Source organism: Cheilinus undulatus, linkage group 19 (genome assembly GCF_018320785.1).
Source record: "Cheilinus undulatus linkage group 19, ASM1832078v1, whole genome shotgun sequence".
NCBI classification, from domain to species: Eukaryota; Metazoa; Chordata; class Actinopteri; order Labriformes; family Labridae; genus Cheilinus; species Cheilinus undulatus.
Window position 1 is genome coordinate 19197506 of NC_054883.1, and position 14888 is coordinate 19212393.

The 14888-nt window shown below is 39.9% G+C and overlaps 1 protein-coding gene across 2 annotated transcripts in view; it reads right to left on the reverse strand.

Annotated features, from left to right (window-relative positions):
• Window positions 1–8177, reverse strand: part of svila (supervillin a) — a 113647-nt gene extending 105470 nt beyond the window's left edge. Inside the window, exon 1 of one of the 2 annotated variants that reach the window (XM_041814687.1) lies at window positions 8046–8177. The gene's annotated coding sequence lies outside the window, so the exon portion shown is untranslated. The remainder of the gene's footprint in view (window positions 1–8045) is intronic. The other variant, XM_041814688.1, reaches the window with a different exon arrangement.
• Window positions 8178–14888: the final 6711 nt, after the last annotated feature.

Consider the following 14888-nt stretch of genomic DNA (forward strand, 5'->3'; position numbering starts at 1 on the left):
AAAGTTAATGTAAAGAAAACTTCAGATATTTGGTTGTATTTTGAAACCAAAAGAGCAGAGGTAACTCGGGTTCATTCATGTTCACAGATCAGTTCAACTTAATCAATGATAACACTGTCTAATACATCGGCAACATATCAAACTGTGCTGGTGTATTTGTGTATTTTATAGGGACGCACAATAATAGCGACAAAATATCAGCATCAGGGTAAAAAGGTCATTTTTGGTTATGGACAGATACGAATATTTCTGTAAGTATTAACAGCTGATACTGTGCCTATAAAAAATATTAACCCCCTAAGAAATTAACAAAAAAGAATATTCATTTGAATGTAAAAACTAGGGCTGAACAATTTGCAAAAATAATCTAACTGCAATTTTTTCCCCAAATATTGCAATTGTGATTTAATATGCGATTATTCTTGGGTCAGTCTTATATATTTTTCGACAAATTCAAGCAATAAATAATTCCACAAATAAGACCATGTGTACTGAAAACAATGAAATTATTTCCGAAGCAATTAATCCACAATAGCATGAATCTGAATATGGAGTGCAACAAGCTTTAAGCTATAAAGGAGGCGGCTGGGGTGGGGGAGGTGAGGCTGGCTACCAGCTTATCACACCTGGCTATGACTTTCCTGAAGTAATGCTAGGCTTCATAAGTTTTATTTAGAATGAGTTTACTGTTTTTGCTCGTATAGTGTAAATGTAATTTGCTTTGTTTAAGGGCATTATCATTTTTATGTCACTCGTTTTGATTAAGAAAAACATCCAGAAAACACAAAAAGGAGGATTTTTGTAAACCATTATAAAAAAACTGACACTTGAAAGTTTGCATAGTGTGCATAAAATTTGCCGCTGCAAAGAATTGATTTTTTTAAACTGGTATTTTGACACATTTCAAGTAAAAGAAATATTGAGACTTCTGTGATTTGAAAATTGCAGTGGGCCATATTGCATTTTAATCTAATTTGCAATTACTTGCCCAGCCCTAGTGAAAACAGTTTTCTTCAATGTAATTTAAATTAAATGAAAATATGTAATGCAAAGTAAGTGACAGCATGAATAGTCACACCCCTCTTGTCATATTTAGTAGAAATCACTTTAGGCTGCAATCACAGCACTGAGTCTGTGTGGGTAGGTCCCAGTCAGGCTTGCACATCTGGACACTGCAACTTTACTCCATTCATTTTTGCAAAACTGCTCAAGCTCTGCCAGGTTAAACAGGGATGAAGTGTGAACAGCCTTTTCAAGTCAAGCCACAAATTCTCTCTTGGATTGAGGTCTAGGCTTTGACTCAGCCACATCAGAACATTCACCTTGTTGTCTGTAAACCATTTCTGTGTGGCGTTTTCTGTATGCTTCAGGTCATTGTATTGCTAGAAAATAAACCTTCTCCAAGTCATAGTTCTTGTGAATAAAATTGTCCTCCAAGATTTTCTTATATTTGCCACATTCATTGTACCCTCTATTTTTACAAGCCTTCCAGGGCCGGCTGCAAAAAGAAGCAACCCCACAGCATGACGCTGCCACGGCCAGGCTTAACAGTGGGGACGGTCTTTTTGTGATGATGTGCACCATTTTGGTCTCATCAGACCAAAGAACTTTCTTCCACTTGATGGAGTCTCCCACATGCATTTTGGTGAACCCTAGTCCAGATTTAATCTGAGTTTTCCTCAACAGTGGTTTTCTATTTTCCACTACCCCATCAAGCTCTGACTGTTGAAGAACCCAGCCAAAGCCTTATGAGTATGCAGAGTCTCTCCCATCTCAGCTGCTGAAGCTTGGAACTTGTCTTGATTTATGTTGGTCTCCTCTCTCACTAGTCTCCTTCTTGCAGGCTGACTCAGTTTGTGAGGACGGCCTGATCAAGGCAGATTTACACATGTGCCATATTCCTTCCATTTCTTGATGATGGATTTAACTGAATCCCGAGGGGTGTTCAGTGCTTTGAAATTGTTTTGTATCCATCCCTTGACTTATACTTTTCAATAACATTTTCTCTGAGTTGCTTGGAGTGTTCCTTTGCCTTAATGGTTAATGGTAACCAGGAATATTGACTAACCAGTGACTGAACCTTCAAGACAGTACGAATTTTAATTCAACTGACATTACTTTGTAGAAATCTGACTGATTTACAAAATCATATTTCCACTGCTTAAAAGACTGAACCCACACTTGCTCCTTCTTACTAGCAGCAGGGGTTGTCTTTTTATTATTTACTGACTTATAATGACCCTTAAACAAGAGAAATCAAAAACACTGAGAAATAAAGAAGACTTGTAACAATGATCCTGTTTCATATCTAATCCCGGACTGTTGATTTTTACAGTAAACACCCTAGACCACTCAGCCTCAAAGAAACGTTTAAAATAGCACTTTGTGGGATCTTATTGTGAAAAGACAAGCACTAGAGTCTAATGGAAGAGCCTCATTTCTCAAACTAGTGATCTGGAACACAACATGCATCTGGAGAAGGTCAAACAGCCACTAAAAGTATCCTGTTCCAGGCTGTCGAGCTTTATATTGTCATGGTGCCACTCTTTCTAAAGATCACAGAAGAATTCAAGAGCAAAAAAAGGTTTTAAAAAAAATCATAATTCAGGGGATTTTTCTCTTCCGTTTCCAACGATACCACATTTAACTACAGCATAGTTTTACCGCAGAGGTTTTTATGAATATTTATGTGTTTTATTGAGATTGACTTTCTGGCGGTGAACAAAAGAGGTGGGGTTGTTTAGAGGATTATAGACCAATAAATCACTCCAGTTTTGCGTGTTTTTCCCTCGATGTCATGGCAGCCAAGCCCACCCAAACCACTCGTTCAACATAGATCAGCTGATAGACAAAATCCACACAACACGCAAAGCCGACGTTACAGGTGAAGCCTGGACTCTGAGCAGGAGAGACTCACCAAGCATCTGCTTCCAATAGCCTCTTCTCCCTGCACCCCCACCCTCAACCCCTATCTCCTCCTCCAAGGGGGTCTGTGGGAGGCAGCAGACCCATCGGATCCATCTGAAGCCCAAACCCCAGCTCTCTGAACTGGGGCCCCCAAAACAATGATGTAACACCCAACAGGCTTATGTAACTAACTTCTGCTGGCAGTTTCTCACTGAAATACTGAAGGTGGAGACCCTGGGAACACTTGTAACAAAAATCCCACCGCAAGCATGCACGCACATAAAATGACACAGTAGACAGAACAGATTTGAGGGCGGGAGCTACTAGGTTACAAACGATTAGACAATTGTGCATTGTTGGTGCATTTAGAGGCCTGCGATCGATATCAGACGATATCGTGAACCCATTTACCACAATATTACTTTTCACATAAAGGAAAAAACACAATATTGGTACTCTCTTGGCTGCTAGCCATTACTTGGTATCCGCGCCTAGTGGTGTTGTGACTAATGGATAGGCAGAAACTGTCATAACCAAGCACATGGGGGAACTTTCAAAATAAAAGCGTAAGGTAAAAAAGGCGATTAATATTGATGTTCACACTTTCAATCGATTTGACTGAATCATTGCTCAAACAATCGATATATCGATCCAGATAGATGAATCGTAACACCCCTAGGAATCATAACCTTGCAAAGCAGATGGATCTGCCCGTTTCCATGTTCCTCACTGGCGAATCCATCTTGCAAAGCTCCCGTCTGAACCATTTGGGCTTGGTTAGAAAGTGACAGAACCAATCAGCGTCGAGGGGCAGTACTTTTGGGTGCGGCGAAGTCATGACGTAAGCAAGCAGCGACAAGAGGCTGGTGCAATTATGGCATAAGAGATAAGCGTGGATGCTGCTAAAGCGCCAGCTTTATCAGAACTTGACGACACTTCTTTGTTAAAAGAAAAAAAAAGAACAGCAGAGAGTTGTTTTTGATTCAAAAACAACAAAAGTCATGTACTGACCTGTCTATGGTCACCATGGGTCATGTTATGTAGTTCCCTATGGAGTTTACGCCTTTGGTAAGGGCACAGCTCGTTAGCGTCTAGGTCACGTGTTTTGTTGCTCTGATTGGCCTATAAAAATGTGACAGACAGAACGTTCATCCAATCACCCTCAAAGTTTTTTTCAAAGGCCCTGCCCTTTCTCAAACGCTGTCTGTGTGTGGTTTTCCAGATGGATGTGTGAAACACATCCATCTGGCGTGCCAGGTTAGGGGAATCAATCTTTGAGTATCAAACTAGAGTACTGTACATTTGTGCAACCCTCACCATTCTTCCAGTCCCTGCTCCTGAGAAGTACACCCACAGCATGATGCTGCAACCATCATGCTTCACTGTTTGGAAGGCACTGGGTACCTTATATTGTGTTCAAAAGACTGAATCTTTAGTTACGTAAAAAATATTCAAATATCGTTATCAATATCAGCATCGGCTAAAATGAATCTGTAAATATTGGCACATCGGACAACTGCAAAAATCCAACACTGTGCATCCCTGAGTACTTGCATTCTGACCCAATGTGATGTTTCAGACAATTAAGTATTTCATAATTTAACCTTTAAGTCCTTATAACAATTTGGCCTGACAACCTTGCAAAAACCCTTATTGATTCTGGAAGTGGATCATTTAAACCGTCATCATACACGAATAAAAATAATCCTCCTACGTGAAGAAAAGGCGTCTTATTTCCAGACAAGCTAGCAGTTTGCTGAAGTAGAAACAATGTTAATCTGCAGCTTAACTCCATCTCTTCAGAGCTAATCACTGCAGACATTCGCATAGACAGAAGACAGGTTGGAGACATTTTTGTTAAACCCACTGAGAAAATTCCTCTTTTTTTAACTGTGTCAGTAAACCACAAATAAGGACCACCAGCACATCACCGGATCCTGCCGTGAAAGACAACGAGGAGTGTTTTCTCTCCAAGAGGAATGTTTGAAAATGCTGTTCCTTGTTTAGTTGGCTCAGGTTATGCAGGCATAAAGGCCAGGCTGATTAGCCGACCTTCAGCATGAGAAAGGAAATGTGTGTTTTTATTACAGCAATGGGAAGGCAGACAAAAAGATTACATTAAGAAGACACCTAAAACTTTGAAACTATTGAAAAATGAAGCCGTGCTGCTTAGTTTAACCTTGATGGGTGCAAAGAGAGCAAGGCCTGGCACAAGATAAAAGACTATTTTATTTTTACTTGCATTTTAAAATAAAGCATGGAAATTTAGTTAAGATAATGAATTCAGTATTTTTGGAAAGCCAGCTTTGTTATCCTGATAAAATAAAATAAATGTACTCACTATTATCAGAAAACTAAATAGAAAGAAAAGTATGGACGTCCACTGCTTCAGGTTTCTGCACATCATAGATGTTTTGCTCTCCCTTTATTTTTTTCTTTACAAGCACACAATGACCGCCCACTGGAGACAGCTCCATAACCCAGGTTTAGGTCCTGAACCACCTGTTGAAAACCACTGTTTCACTGGACATGTATGAACACCCGTGTTGCTGCCACTACCGCTGAACACAAATAATCTTTCCAATAGTGTGAATGTGATTTAATATGCAATTAGTTTTTAATTTCCTCATGTCATTCATTTGTCAACAAACACAAAAAGGTCAAGTTTCATATATCCTTGATGATTACGGTTTAAAGCTCACAAAAACATTAAATCAACTATCTCAAGATACTAGAATATTGTGCAAAACTCAAATTTGCAAAGGTTTTCTCTCACTCTGGTTCAGTACACACAACATGGGGAAAACTAACGTCCAGAAGACAATCACTGACACCCTCCACAAAGAGGGTAAGCCACAGAAGGTCACTGCTGAAAGGGCAGGCTGTTCTCAGAGGCTGTATCAAAGCTTCATGGAAAACGTCGACAGGAGAACAGTGCTCAAGCAACATGGGTGAGCTCAGCCTTCAGAGGATTGTCAAACAAAGGAGATTCAACAACTTAGGAGAGCTTCACAAGGAGCAGACTGAGGCCGGAGTCAGTGGATCAAGAACCACTACATAAAGACAGGTCCAGAAAAATGGACTATAAGTGTCGTGTTCCAGTTGTGTCAAGCCACTCCTGAACTTCAAGGTGCTTAAAGTCCAGTGTTTACAGTTTCCACAGTCAGTGGTCCACTGTGCTTTATCAAGTCCAGAGTCGACGCCGTCAGTCGTCTACCAGGAGATTTTAGAGCCCTTCATGCTTCCATCTGAGAAACTTTATGGAGACACTGATTTTCTTCTCCAGCAGGACTTGGCACCTGCCCACAGTGAAGCCAAAACTACCAGAAACTGGTTTGCTGACCATGGTGTTACTGTGCTTGATTGGCCAGCCAACTGGTCTGACCTGAACCTCATAGAGAATCTCTGGGGAAATATCAAGAGAAGCATGAGAGACACCAGACTCAACTTATCTGTAAGCCATGAACATTATGATTTAAACAAAACAGTCTTGAAATATTTCCCTAAGTAAAGATGAATCTGGAATATATGGAAGTTTCACTTTCCTACACAGCTGGAAAAATTACTTTTTCATGCTATTCTCATTATTTGAGATGCACTAGTAGTTGGTTTAACAAACTGTGTTTGGAGGTATAGATCTGACATGCAAATAAGTAGAAAGGGGACCAAAAGGACTGAAATATAAGTGACTCTGCCAATCCCCTCTCTAGCCTTTAGGATCATGAGAATGATCAAAAACAGGAACCCAAGTGCTGTCTCAATCCTTCTGGGTTCACTGACCTCTAAAGTTAAAGGTCTGGCAGAGGCAATGACTGCTAATTAGCTTCCTTCTGCACTTCCTAGTGTGGCTCTAAAACACTAAAGAGGTAGTACCAATTATTCCAGAGGTTATTTATATTGGCAGATAATGCACCACACAAGTTGCCAAATAAATGAAACAATTGGGAAATGCACAATTAATGTGCCTCTGTGTACATAGGCTACAACTTTAAAAGGGCACATTTAGGGCTTCTCAACATTTAAGCAAAAATGTAATATCCACATCAGATACAAAAGACAAGTCCTCTCTGAAAACATGTGCAAAGATTAGTTTTCTACCTAATTCTGCACTTTTACTTAAAGATGCAAACAAGCACAACCATGGGACACTCATAAATCTTAGTAGGGTGTTTGCCTTCCTTGGGCTGCACCAGATACCCTCTGGAAAACAACCGTTTTAACTTATTTTGGTTAACTGTCACCTGTATATACAAGATGGAGAAGACAAAACTCCTTACACTAATCCTGACTATCCTACAGTAAATTCGGCCTCAGAAATGCCGCAAAGCAGCACTTTATTGTTTCGTTTTATGGCTTTATGTTTGCAGCAGCCCAGCCATGAAGTCGTTTAAGAATATTTCTGGGAATACTTGAATGCTGGCTATAAAAGGCGATATTGCACTTAAAAACGCAACAAGCTGCATAGGATACACGCCGGATCAATGGTATTATTCTACGGAGTCATTTAGGCCTTTCTCTATAATGTCTTTACTGATTAATATTTCAGAAGAGCATGGCAGATTTCATTTAGAGGATTTTGAACGCAGTCTGGCGCTGTTTTCCTCCCTCCTTTCTCCAAGCGCTCCGCCAGCCGCCCTGATGTCCTCTCCTCTTTACCGCAGTATTGGATGTCATGTACACTGTAACATAATAGATGTGGCGCCGTGGCCTGTGTTCACAGACAATCATTTAGTCTATTGTGGTCTTGGTCCTAGTTCTCTTGTTTCACAAGTCTAAACGCGGAGTCATCACTGCACCTTTTACTTTTCTGTTGGAGGTGATGTCTCTTAAAATAAATAGTCTCCACCTGTCGGTGGGATTGGCTCCCCTGAAGAGGACTGAAACACCTATCTTGGCAAAAAGGCGTAAACATTTCTGAGCACTGTAAGACTTTAAATCAGAGGGAACGTCAGTGAAAGCCGCTGCAATGTAAGCTAAATCATTCACATGATTTCTTCCAAGTTATCGCGTTAATAAAACTTCACTCCTCGTTTTCTGCCGTTGCACAAAAATCTCCCCAAAAAGTCCGCTCTTTCAAAGCATAATAAAACAACACTGACGTGCAGATTCACGCTAAAATAAGAGCCAAATTAACTCACCGACGCTGCCCAGCAGGAAACTTCTGCTCCGTGTTGGCTGTGAAACCTTCAAACACAAGCTAACATCCCGCGGACAACCACACTGACATCCACGCAGAACCGCCCGCTGCAAACTTTTACATTTCCGTCAAGTTCACGACAAGACATCGCGAGAGGCGGGGCGAGACCTTCAAAATAAAAGCTTTTACCAGGCTTTCACCAACAAAGCGGAAGTGTTCTCCGGAGAATAGCCTATATTTTCTGACAGTAGCCCTCGCCGTAGTCCCACCTGTCAAAGTTGAACTGGATAAATATTCCTGTAAGATGTCACTTGCTTTTGCACTGTTGTTTAGGGGTTTTCTTTGTACATAGGAGCCATAAATGTAATATGTAACGGTTTATATGAAAGAATTAGAATATTATGAAAATTTTCGTTTTTTTTCCTGTGATTTAATTCGGGTTAAACTTCTATATATACTAGATTCACTTCTACAAAGTGAAATATTTCAAGCTTTTTTTAATCTTGATTATTACAGCCTTTAGCTCGCAAAAATAAAAATGCACTGTCTCAAAATATCCACTGTCTCAAAACACTAGCCAAGAAAATGATTTATAATATAGAAATATTGACCTTCTAATAAATGTATGCTCATTTATGACACCTTTGTAAATTATTCTTATATTTACTTTCCACAATATTCTATTATTTTGACATAGTGATTTTCATCAGCTGTAAGCTCAAGATTAAAACAAAAAGTCTTGAAATATTTGACATTGTGTGAGACAAATCTAGAATAAATGGAAATTTTACTTTCTGATGTAAATCACGGAAAAGAATGAACTTTTAGATGATGATCTAAATTTTTTTTGCAGTATCTGTAAGTGTGATGAAACTAGAGTTGGGTAATTTGAGTTGTTTTAGTTATATACTTGTAGAAAGGATATGGGGAGACTGTGTGCCTTCAGGGCTCCAGTTGATGATCACAGCTACATATATATGTATGTGACTGGGAGTCAAACTGCAGTCTGAATCCTTCATCAGGCAGAAATGGGACAACATTCCTCTCCCAAAACTCCAGGAGTAGGTCTCACTTCCCAGACTGTTGTTAAAAGAAGAGGGTATGATACACAGTGGTAAACATGGCACTATTCCTACTTTTTTGAGATGTGTTGCTGCCATTCAATTCAAAATGAGCTAATGTATTTTTCATATAATGGTCAAATGTCTCAGTTTCAACATCTAGTATGTTGTTTATGTTCTTTTGTGAATAAAATATGGGTTTGCAAATCACTGCATTCTGTTTTTATCTACATTTGAAAAAAATTTCCGTGTTTTTGGAATTGATATTGTAAAAAGGATTTCTCTGGTTTGGAAATATTTAAGTTGATGCAAGAAAGCTGGACAAAAAAAATCTGCATATTTTACCTTGAGTACTTTGAAAAACATCTTTTAATTCTGAATGTTTTCACTTTATTTTCAGATCCACTCTCATTGTTTTTCCCTGACCTGTCCTTGTTATTCTGTGATAGCAGGCATGCTACAAATAGATTTAAAGTGTTGCTGCAGTGACTTGTGGGGTCAGCTGCAGTGCAATGGACAATCAATTCTCAGGCAGCACTAATGGCAGAGTTAACAGTCTACACATCCTGTCCATTAAAGCCAAACCCAGATAAATATGTGATTCAACAGCATGTTTGAGCTGCTTCTATCTCTGCCACTGCAGCTCGTAAAATGCAAAATGCTACCAGTGAATAGATCCCTGTACCTTGCTTGAAGGAGAGAAAACATTATTCTGAGCTTTAGGTCTCCATCACATGTGAGTTGCTGAGGTGGAAAGGTAACCATGCGACTTTGTTGGACCGACTTGTCACCTCGTGTCTTTGTTCACTTTACCTCTTTTGAATAGTCTCCACGGAGATGAGTTTTTGAAGCATGTTGCCTAGGGAAACAAGCCAATGGCAAACAAATGATCCCCAACCGCAGTCAGAATGGCTGATGAGCCTGTAGTGAACATGAAACTCCGCAGCAGCAGCCATATGGAAAACACAGAGGAGGAGTTAATTGGGAGCAGAGGGTGCATGTGTAGGTCGCTAACAAAGCTTGTAAATTTTAGTCACTGTTCTCTACTGTGATAATATTCTAAGTTATGCAGTGTTGTGGTTGCAAATGTGCTCCCTAGCTTGGTATCTAGATCATGTGTTAACAATAAAGTATAAAGGAGTTTTTGTTTACAGAAGGGGAATCTCATACATAATGCTTTTGTTGCTGCTGAGCTGCTACCAAATACCTTTCAGTGTGCTGAATATGATGACTGTTATGTTAGGAGTGGCACATCCCATAAATTCCATTAACTTTGATGTGAAAGCTGTAAATCAGTAAATAAGTAAATCAGACTCACAGAGTACACCAAGGAAAACTACAGACAGTCATGTGACCCTACAACTGCTTTAGACAGTTAAGCATGCATATTGATTGCATGCTGAAGCATTCAAGGTCACATATTTTACCACTTTCAGACAAGTTTATATTGGTCTCAGATGCCCAAAACATGGCTGTGAAGTTTGCTGCTGTCTAAAAAACCCTCTGTTTCAGCCGTGCTCAGTTGACTTGTGTCTGTGACTTTAAATGTTTATGAGCTGTCTGACTCCTCCCCTGACTCCGCCCCTCTCAAGAAATGGATGTGGACTCATGGATCTGCCCTCCTCCTGATCCTCCTCTCAGCTGCCAGCTTGCAGGAGGGTCAGGAGGAGGGCAGAACTTTCTTCCAAGGGAGGAGGGCCAACCGAACCATGCATGAACTCCCTGCATGACATCATGAGGGCAAAACCTGAGAATGGCTTGTTTCAGCACACATTTTCTGAAAGGTGGAGAAAGAGAGGTGGGGGTGGGGCGGGGGTTTTCTTAGTCTTGGGGATATTGTGGACAGGCCAGGGGCACAGCTTTTTGCATGAAGCATGTACAAGTGTATTTTGTAGAATATGTGACCTTTAAATCATTGTGCATTTCAGAAAATTTTAAAGCAGTGCTGACAATGTGATGCAATTTTTCCATTGTCTTCATTTGGAAAACAAATGAATGCAAATAAATGCGTTTTACTGCTCTGCTACAGTAGGAGACAGCTTCAGAGTTCTTATTCCGTCAAATACAGTTTTTAATAGTGTCATACATTAAAGAGGTAGTAAACATTTAAACACTTTTTTTTTCAGCAGTGCACTGAAGTATCTGACTGAACAATGATAAAACACATCAATGCTGGTGTTATTTCTGACATTTGCTCCAAACTGATAAAAATCTGCATTTTATGGCTTTTAATTAGCCCAAATGGATAGCCCAAAGGCACTGCTTATGTGACGCAGTTGGTTTCTACATCACAAATTGTATGAAAAAGGTTGAATGTTATCGCCTCGATTCAATTTTTTTGTTCAATGTCAGTTTGCTTTATTGACATGAACAGATGTCAACAAAGCAAAAAAAGTAGTGTAAAAAATAAAAATGCATTAAATATTTACACATAATATACATTTGCATATTAAATAATTCCAAACATAATCAATGTATAATGAAATAAATCTGATTAATTAGATAAAAGAATAAGACCAAAAAAATAATAGAAATTAAAAAAAAGAATTTTAAAAAAAGACAAAAAAAGATGAATAAAATTCAGTGCATTTGTTGGGAAGAGACTGATTGGTTGTCCCTCAGGCTATGGCAGGATCAAATGTATTTAGCAGCATCAATACAGACGATTCTGTGTAACATGTATGTCATTTTATGTTCATCCTGTAGTGAATCAAAGTGAGTTACCCTTTGTTTGATTTGATTAACGGATTATTTTCTGATGTGTTCATATTTACTGCAGTGCAGCAGGAAGTGTGTTTCTGTTTCTACCTGGTTCTGAGTACAGAGCTGACACAGTCTGTCCTCTCATAGGTAGCCAGGTGTGTGTGTGTCTGCCTGTCTCTATGTTCAGACGGTGATCACTGAGTCTGTACATGGTCAATGTCTTCCTCAGTTTCTCATCAGTCACTGTGCTTAAATAATCTGCTATTTTTTGTCTGTTTAGAGCCGAATAAAACTGGAGTTTACTTTGAGTCTTTGTTGTGCATGTCCAATAGTTAATACAATTTTCTTTTTCTCTCTCTATAATCTGATTGGTTGGGATGGTGTCAAGGCTGTCCTGAGGCCTGGTACAGTCAGGTGAGCTGAGCTTCAGGATCAGCTGGCTGTGGGGGCTCTTCTCCAGGGGCTCCTCTTGGTTAAGTAGAGAGGTGTTTGTAAAATTTGATGGCTCTTTTTTGGATGGGGATTAAAAGTAGAAATTGGACTAATTCTGCTCTGCACCCATTGTTGGTGGTGTTTCAGTGGACCCTGAGAATACTTTTACAGATCTCCGTATGCTGGGTCTCTATGGAGTGTCTGTCCCATCTATTATAATTTAGATTTGTAAGAGGACCCCACACTTCACTACCATAAAGCAATATTGGTTCAATTACTGATTTAAAGATCTGGAGCCAGATTCTGATTGGTAATTGAACATTTGAAGATTTTTTGATGAAATAAGGGGGGGGGGGGGTCGGCTGTTTCAATAAGTAACCATAAATTGTTAATCTGTGCGTTTTCCTTTCAGTTATTGGTTTTAAAATTTAAAAAATATTTACAGAGCAAACAGAGTTGGATGTTAGGGGTGGAATAATGGTTCATTAATTGTGAAAAGCTCATTTAATTGTGATTTTGATTTTGCCCAGCCCTTCTCCCGCTTCATCTGGAAGACTCTGTCCTTGTCCCCTCCCTCCTCTCAATACCAAACTGCTCATTTTTTGTGCATTTTTCAAAAGTCTGAAGTGGGCGGAGTGAGCTCTGAGCTGGAGGTTTACTTATGCTTTAAGAAATGTGCAGGAGAGCATGTACAAAATGGCACAAGCCATCCCCACTGTGGAGCACGGTGGTGGCAGCATCATGCTGTGGGGATGCTCATCAGCAGCCAACCCTGGAAGGCTTGAAAAGGTAGAGGGTAAAATGCATGTGGTGAAATACAGAACAGCCCTGCAGGACAATCTTGTTCAGCCTGCAAGGAAACTACCGCAGGGGAGATTTATTTTCCAACAACACCCAAAGCATACAGTGAAAGCTACACTGAGATGGTTTAAAGACAACAAGGTGAATGTTCTAGAGGGGCCAAGTCAAAGCCCAGACCTCAATCCAGTAGATTAATGTAGCTGGACTTGAAAAGGGCTGTTCTCATTTGATCTCAGTGCAAGCCTGATTCAGACCTATCCACACAGACTCAGTGCTGTGATTGCAGCCAAACGTGACTCTACTAAATAAATTCTGTTTATCAGTGTCAATTAGAATTTGAAACACAACTATGTAAGAAGGAGTTCAGGTTAACTGATATCAGATTTGTATCTGTTTTTGTCCTCTCTCCTGTATTCTTGCAGCCTCTTGGGTCACTCTCTGGTCATATATTTCATCATGGTTTATTTGAGCAAGATGAAGCTCAGTTCAACAGATTTCACCTCCTTGACTCTGAGAAAGAGAATCATGAGATCCATGTTGTTGCTCTGAACTTAACCCCTCGGGTTTTGACAGAATTACAGTCTGTTATGTTCTCACAGCTTCCCCAGTTCTCCAGTTCTTCAGGAGTGGTTTGATGGCAATCCCATTTGGCAATCACTGCATGAGAAACACATGTGGCCCCAGCATGCCTTTGAGGTTGTGACATTACATACATGGGTTTGGCATAGACTGAACAGCATGGTTGACCGCAGGCTTCTATAACATGACTTAAACAGAGACAGGATATGTGAAAGCCAACTGAAAAACATCATCACATCATCGAAAAAGAGCCCACTGTGTCAAATATGTCATTATACAGGGGTTAGACATTCAAAAATATAAGGTTTCATTTTGATAAATCTCATAGTAGAATACTAGCTTATGACTGGACGCAGTAAAATACCATCTTTATTCTTAGAGTCTCACCAACAATGAAGTTAAAATATATGTTTTTCCTGAGTAAAGAGGAAATACCACTGACTCATAAAAGTCAAGAAGGGTTCCAGATATAGAGCGAAACATTTTCAGTGGCAATCTTCCAATGAGATTCAGCAGTTGTGGTTTATATTGTGCTGCTGCTGGCGAAAATTCACCTTCTCCACCCCAGCCATCTCCTTTATAGCTTAAAGCTTGCTGCAGCCTTAAAAACTAACAAAATTATGTGCCTCTGGACTGTCCACAATGCCCCCAAGAATCAGAACCCCCCCCCCTTTTCTCCACCTTTCAGAAAATGTGTGCTGAAACAAGCCATTCTCAGATTTTTCCCTCATGATGTCATGTGGGGAGTTAGCAATGCCCCCAGGTTCGGTTGGCCCCTCCCCGCTTGGCAAAAGTACCATCATTCGCTCTTGATCCTCCTCTCAGATCAGGAGAGCCACATCCATTAAGCCACGTCCATTTCCTGAGAGGGGTGGAGTCAGGGGTGGAGTCAGACAGCTTATTAACATTTAAAGCCACATACACAGAAACAGCTTGTTCTGAGCAGGGCTGAAACAGAGGGGTTTTTAGACATGCAAAAATTCAATACTGGAGCATTTATTTTTCAGCAACAAACTTCACAACCATGTTTTGGGGACCTCTCAGACCAATATAAACTTGTCTTAAAGGGTAAAATATGTCTCCTGAATTGATTGTTGGAATGTGCACATAGTTTTAGAGGGCTAAACAAAACAGCGCTATGTATTTTACAGCAGTTGAGTTGCACTCAGAGACCACCAGTGGGTGCTAAAGCTCACCAAACCAAATTCCAACACAAGGTTGCTTTATTAACAAAACAGTTTAAGCTTAAAGGTCAACCTGAAAAGAAA